A 7500-nucleotide genomic window follows, 5' to 3' on the forward strand; every position below is an offset into this window, starting at 1 on the left:
CGTGCCTCCTTCCATGCCGCAGGAAACTCCCCTCGCTCGAGCAGCTGATTGTACACCTTGGCGAAGACCTCCGGGTGCTTCCGCATTGCCGCCTTCACTGCGGCATTCGGGATGCCGTCCAGCCCTGGCGCCTTGGAGGTGGCCATCCGCTCGGCCAGCGAAAGAATTTCCGAGCTCGTGACCGGTCTCAGAGCCTCACTGCACGCGTCGATGTCCGGCCACTCAAATGCCGGATGGTCCGGGAACAAGGCTTCGACGATCGGACCTAGTACGGCTCGGTCCGTTTCCGGTGGTGCCCTGTTACGTAGTTTTGCTCGAACAACCTTGTAACCGAGTCCGAACACCTCGGCTTCGACCCCATCGATCAGCTCTTGCATACTGTCTTCCTTACTGCTGTGAATGGCGGCCTGCAGCAATCGTCGACAGTTCTGCAGCCTGGCCGACGTCACCGCACGTTCCGGAGGTTGGGCCCTGCGATGGGCGGCCTCCGCTGCTCCGCATTCCTCCCTCAGGCGCTCAATCTCTGGAGACCACCAGTACACCTGGGGCTTGCGATGGAAAGTAGCCCCGTGTACTCTCTCCATGATCTCATCGCACGCCTGGGTCAGTCCGCCGATCAGCCCCTCCGGAGTTGCGACCTGCTCAAAGTGGCCGCATGTGAGGGCGATGTCGAAGCACTTGTTATCGAATTGCGTCGTCTTCCACCGGGTCCCGGCGTGTCTGGCTGTCCCGTCTCGACTTCGCTGCTGCTGCTGGCCTCGTCGCTTGGGGCGTTGTCCTGGGACGCCCACCTGGAACTGGACGTAGGCATGGTCGCTGCTGGAAAAGCGATCGAGCACGCGCCAGGAGTCCGGTCGCGCAATAGTTTGGCTGGCAAAGGAAACGTCAACAACGCTTTCCCGCGCAACCCCGTTGCCCTTGAAAGTGGGCACGTTGCCGCGGTTCAGCGTATGCAGCGCCAGCTGCTCCACCACGCTCAGGAGCTCCTGCCCCTTCCGGGTGGTGCGCGCACTCCCCCACTCCTCGTTCCAGGCGTTGAAGTCCCCGGCCAGGACTGATGTTGCGTGTCCGACCAGCGACACCTCCACCGCACCGAGGAAGCTTTCGAAGTCTTCGATGCCGCTGCTGGGTGGCACGTAGCAGCTGGCGAACGTTACTCCCGCTATGGTGGCCACCACGAGTCCCGGGACGACGCTCCCCCAAAGCCGTTGAATAGGGTACGCCCCTGTTGCTATTATCGCCACGCTCTGTTCCGCATCGATGGCCCACCGCGGATCATCCCGAGGTGGTCGATATAGTTCGCAGGCAAGCACCACCTGAGCCCCTAACTCGCGAGCCGTCTGCAGCATGAGGTCTTGGGCTGCCCGGCTTCGCCCGAGGTTCACTTGCAGCACTTTTAGCGCCGGCACGTCGGATGCCCGACCGGGTGCGGGCCGCTGCACACAACGCAGCGCACCTCCGCCGTGCAGCTCTTCGCCTGGTGATCCGGCTTCCCGCAGCGAATGCAGCTTGTCGAGCGGTCCACTTCGCTCCTGCACGCAGCTCGGACGTGCCCCATCTCGAGGCACTTGTAGCACCGTTGCTGACGCGCCTGCAGAGGAGCCACCTTCCGGATCAGACACGATGTGTATTTGATCTTGACGCTCTTGTCGACCAGACCCTCCGCAGCCCTGGCTGTTACGCGGGCTATCGCCACTTTCGTGCCGTCCCAGGCAGGTCGCAGGCGAACCGATGTCTCCTCCACCTCGCATTGGCACAGGTTGGTCAGCGCCATCGCCACATCGGTCTCCTTCGCTAAAGGGTCGACAGCGTCCAACCGGATTTCGACCATAGGCGTGACCAGCCGAGCTGAGGCCGGCCGTTCTGCCTTTGCGCAGACCTGCTTGATGCACTGCAGAACTTCTGCAGCGTCCGCGCTCTCCTTCAGCTCCATGACAAGCCTGGAGCGTGTGGTGCGTCGCCCGACGCCTAGGGCCTCAGCATGTTTCTCCATTTCTGGAGCTGTTCGGACAGCCTGGTACACCTCCGTCCAGGTTTGTCCCTCAGCTGGGGCGATTTCAATAGCGTCCGGCTTGGTTTTTCGCTGCCGCTGACGCCGACCTCCTCGTTGTGCTCCAGGCTGGCTACCCCGGGCCTGTTGTCCCTGATGTTGCTGGGGCTGCTGCTTAGACGGTCCTGCGATCGGCTGTCGCTGAACCGCTGCCCGTTGCGGTAGTTGCGGCCACTGCTGCTGCTGTTGCTGCGGCTTGTTCCCCGGTTGCCGGGCCGGCTTACGACGCACCACTTCAGCCCAGGAGCCGCCTTCCGGGTCTGAAAGCGGAGCTGCCGTTGCCGACACCGCTCCCTGCTGTCGCTGTTGCTGCTGCTGCTCACGACGTTGCTGCTGCTGTTGTTGCTGCTGCTGCTGCTGTTGCTGCTGCTGCTGCTGCCACTGCTGCTTCTGGCTGCCTCCATAGCCCAGCGTCTGTGCAAGGAGCTCTTGGAAGCTGGCTCGCTCCTCCCTCAGCTCGTTGCGCAGGCGCTCGTTGTCTTCACGAGCCAGCGTCTCGCGCATCCGGGCTTCCTCTCGGGCCAGCTGCAAATCTTGCCGGGCCTGCACAGCATTTGTTTCCATCTGCTGCCGGAGCATCTGGATCTCCTGTTGCAGACCCACGATCGTCGCTCGCAGCTGCTCGTTGGTGAGCGACGTCTCATTGAGGAGCTGTCTCAGCTCCGACATTTCCGGGGACTGCTGCTTCGCTCCCGGAACAGATGTTCGTGTAAGAGCCACTCGCGGCTCCAGAATAGTGGAGAGCTTCGCCGGCCTCTCCTCCGTTGACTCCGTCCTGGAACGGAGGGTTCGCCCCGTCGACGACATCTCCACCTCTCACTGTTACGGGTGAGGGTGGAGGGGGGGGGAGTCGGGGGAGGTGTTCTCCCCGACTCGCGGCGACGTAGCGCGTTGATTGACTCCCCACAGAAACACACGCGACGACACACGGTACTCGGCCAAGAACGCGCAACCGAACAGCTGTCCCATACAAAATGTATGGGAACGAAAGACGCCGGAAATCGCCAAAACCTCCAACTTTGGAAGCCTATAACTCCGCAACGGTTCGTCGCACAAAAATGTTAGACCACTCTATCGACGCGGGATATTCTCACTTATAGTCCTCAAGTGTTTTTTAGATCACTAACGCACTTTTTGGGGGGTAAAACGGTCCCCCACCAAAAACTCACAGTTTTTCAAGTGCCACTTCCGGTGTAACGCACACACACACACATACAAAATTTTGTAAGATGCGTCTTACCGAGACGCATCCAACGACACCTTAATCGTCCGGATCGGTTCACAATTCGCCTTAATATTCAACAAAAACCTGCCCACGAAAAACTCCCCCCCCTTAAGGGGTGGGGGGGTGAAATTTGGGTGGGGGGTCGGCGGCCAGGATCGGGGGCCGGACACGTGAAACCAAAGCCCTGGCACGCGTGGCCTGGCTGATACGGCCGATTTTCACTCCAAACACTCGCACACACGCACGCACACAGGAACACACGGTACTCGGCCAAGAACGCGCAACCGAACAGCTGTCCCATACAAAATGTATGGGAACGAAAGACGCCGGAAATCGCCAAAACCTCCAACTTTGGAAGCCTATAACTCCGCAACGGTTCGTCGCACAAAAATGTTAGACCACTCTATCGACGCGGGATATTCTCACTTATAGTCCTCAAGTGTTTTTAAGATCACTAACGCACTTTTTGGGGGGTAAAACGGTCCCCCACCAAAAACTCACAGTTTTTCAAGTGCCACTTCCGGTGTAACGCACACACACACACATACAAAATTTTGTAAGATGCGTCTTACCGAGACGCATCCAACGACACAGTATACACTCACACGCACGCGTCGACAAGAGCTCATCCACAACACGTCCGTTCACTACGGAGGTTCGCTCGCAACTACTACAGGGATAACTGGCTTGTGGCCGCCAAGCGTTCATAGCGACGTGGCTTATTGATCCTTCGATGTCGGCTCTTCCTATCATTGTGAAGCAAAATTCACCAAGCGTAGGATTGTTCACCCTTTCAAGGGAACGTGAGCTGGGTTTAGACCGTCGTGAGACAGGTTAGTTTTACCCTACTGGTGTGTGCTGTATGCTGCTATCTTAACGGAATTCCTGTGCAGTACGAGAGGAACCACAGGTACGGACCACTGGCTCAATACTAGTTCGACCGGACTTTGGTATGACGCTACGTCCGCTGGATTATGCCTGAACGCCTCTAAGGTCGTATCCAATCCGAGCTGATAGCGCATCATAAACCCATTAGGTGATCGGAAGCTAGCGGGCTTAACAACCCTCTGAGATCCGTCGGTGCTGCCCCGTGCACACTGCCGTCTCATCCCCGCTATAGCACTAGACTGAGCCGCAACGGGCGGGTGCACGCTGCACGTGGAAGTACCTTATCACAGGGAACCCTGGTGGCTGTGCTCCCGTCGACCGTGGATACAACTAGTTTCGACACCTTCGACCGCCCGCAAACGACGGGACTACAGGCTGGGAGCTGCGAGTTGTAGAGATGCGTTCGCATCGATCCTCTCAGGCGACCCATGCTTGGTGGTGAAGTGGTTAGTTCGTGGAGTATAGGCTTGCTGCACTCGACAAGAGTGCTGCTTGCAAGGCTGTGGTGGTACGTATGGTAGTTGATGAGCATAGGCTTGCTGCACTCGACAAGAGTGCTGCTTGCAAGCCTATGGTGGTACGTGTACGGTAGTTGATGTGAGCATAGGCTTGCTGCACTCGACAAGAGTGCTGCTTGCAAGCCTATGGGTGGTGTGGTGTGTGGTGCATGATTAGCCTTTCAAGGAAGATGTGTCCTTGGGGCTAATCGGTTATTTTTATAAGTCCGGGAAACCTTTCTCGTCGGGATTCTTATCCTAAGCAACCACGAAAGCTTCCAAGAGTTGAAACATTGCCTATCAAGTAGGCCGTACCAGCCCATAGCAACCCAACCAAGATACTCTAACAGGCCAAGATTGGTTGGAGACTTCAAAATGTTGCTAAGTCCATGGCCACCATAAGCCATTTCTATCAAGAAGGCCATGGACAGTGCTTAGCAACCACGAAAGCGCCCAAGAGTTGAAACATTGCCTATCAAGTAGGCCGTACCGGCCCATAGCAACCCAACCAAGATAATCTAACAGGCCAAGATTGGTTGGAGATTTCAAAATTTGGCTAAGTCCATGGCCACCATAAGCCATTTCTATCAAGAAGGCCACGAACAGTGCTTAGCAACCACGAAAGCTTCCAAGAGTTGAAACATTGCCTATCAAGTAGGCCGTACCAGCCCATAGCAACCCAACCAAGATACTCTAACAGGCCAAGATTGGTTGGAGATTTCAAAATTTTGCTAAGTCCATGGCCACCATAAGCCATTTCTATCAAGAAGGCCATGGACAGTGCTTAGCAACCACGAGAGCTTCCAAGAGTTGAAACATTGCCTATCAAGTAGGCCGTACCAGCCCATAGCAACCCAACCAAGATACTCTAACAGGCCAAGATTGGTTGGAGATTTCAAAATTTTGCTAAGTCCATGGCCACCATAAGCCATTTCTATCAAGAAGGCCATGGACAGTGCTTAGCAACCACGAAAGCTTCCAAGAGTTGAAACATTGCCTATCAAGTAGGCCGTAGCAGCCCATAGCAACCCAACCAAGATAATCTAACAGGCCAAGATTGGATCTCAAAATGTTGCTAAGTCCATGGCCACGATAAGCCATTTCTATCAAGAAGGCCATGGACAGTTCTAAACAACCACGAAAGCTTCCAAGAGTTGAAACATTGCCTATCAAGTAGGCCGTAGCAGCCCATAGCAACCCAACCAAGATAATCTAACAGGCCAAGATTGGTTGGAGATTTCAAAATTTGGCTAAGTCCAGATTTTTTTACCCTTCGGGAAAACAACCCTAGTTCACCAAGTTGAACGCGAAAAACTGTCCATAGGATACGCACAAAACGTTTATTGAGTTGGTCACCATATGTGGAAATTATGGTGAAAATAAGCCAAGTTCCGGAGTTTTTAACTCACACGAAACCACGAAAAACTTTCATTAGGAAAACTTGGTTGGAGCACCCTACTGCAGAACACACCGACATGGACGAAAGGGTTGACTGGCTAAGAGAAAAAATTTTTGCGGGACCACTCAAAACATCATAGTTAGACCTAGCAAATGATGAAAAGTGAAACCCGCGATCGATTGGAGAAACCTTATTTTACACTGAAAAATTCCACATAAGGAAAATTTGTATGGAGCACCCTACTGCAGAGCACACCGACAGGGCCGGGAAGGAAGGCCCGGTCCAAGAAAAAATTTTTGCGGGACCACTCAAAACATCATAGTTAGACCTAGCAAATGATGAAAAGTGAAACCCGCGATCGATTGGAGAAACCTTATTTTACACTGAAAAATTCCACATAAGGAAAATTTGTATGGAGCACCCTACTGCAGAGCACACCGACAGGGCCGGGAAGGAAGGCCCGGTCCAAGAAAAAATTTTTGCGGGACCACTCAAAACATCATAGTTAGACCTAGCAAATGATGAAAAGTGAAACCCGCGATCGATTGGAGAAACCTTATTTTACACTGAAAAATTCCACATAAGGAAAATTTGTATGGAGCACCCTACTGCAGAGCACACCGACAGGGCCGGGAAGGAAGGCCCGGTCCAAGAAAAAATTTTTGCGGGACCACTCAAAACATCATAGTTAGACCTAGCAAATGATGAAAAGTGAAACCCGCGATCGATTGGAGAAACCTTATTTTACACTGAAAAATTCCACATAAGGAAAATTTGTATGGAGCACCCTACTGCAGAGCACACCGACAGGGCCGGGAAGGAAGGCCCGGTCCAAGAAAAAATTTTTGCGGGACCACTCAAAACATCATAGTTAGACCTAGCAAATGATGAAAAGTGAAACCCGCGATCGATTGGAGAAACCTTATTTTACACTGAAAAATTCCACATAAGGAAAATTTGTATGGAGCACCCTACTGTGGTCACCATCGGTCGAGTTGGTCGAGACGGGCAAAAAATTTTTTTTTCCATATCGTCTCAAAACATGATTTATGGACCTTGTAAATGTTGAAAAGTGAAACGAAATCACTTTTGGAGCGATGAAAATTTTGTATGGGAGGTCCCTACCCGGAACAAATTTTACTAGTAAAGTCATCATTCCGCGACGAGAAATTTGAAAATGGTCAAATATGGTTAAGATGTCATGTTCATTCCCTACTATGGGGGACCAGGTCGTCACGAAAAATTTTTTTTCTCGACCTGGTCAAATGTGGTTCTGCGACGGAGGTTAAACTAATATTGCATAATTTGGCCCAAAAACCCCCCTCTGTCAGAGAACGAAGCCCTTCAAGCTCGATAGCAGACCACATAAGTTGAACTTTGAGGTATCTGAAAGTTGAATATAGAGCGAGGTTCTAAGCGAAGGGATAGCTTAACGTTGAGC

This window comes from Anopheles marshallii, assembly GCF_943734725.1.
Source record: "Anopheles marshallii chromosome X unlocalized genomic scaffold, idAnoMarsDA_429_01 X_unloc_44, whole genome shotgun sequence".
Classification (NCBI taxonomy): domain Eukaryota; kingdom Metazoa; phylum Arthropoda; class Insecta; order Diptera; family Culicidae; genus Anopheles; species Anopheles marshallii.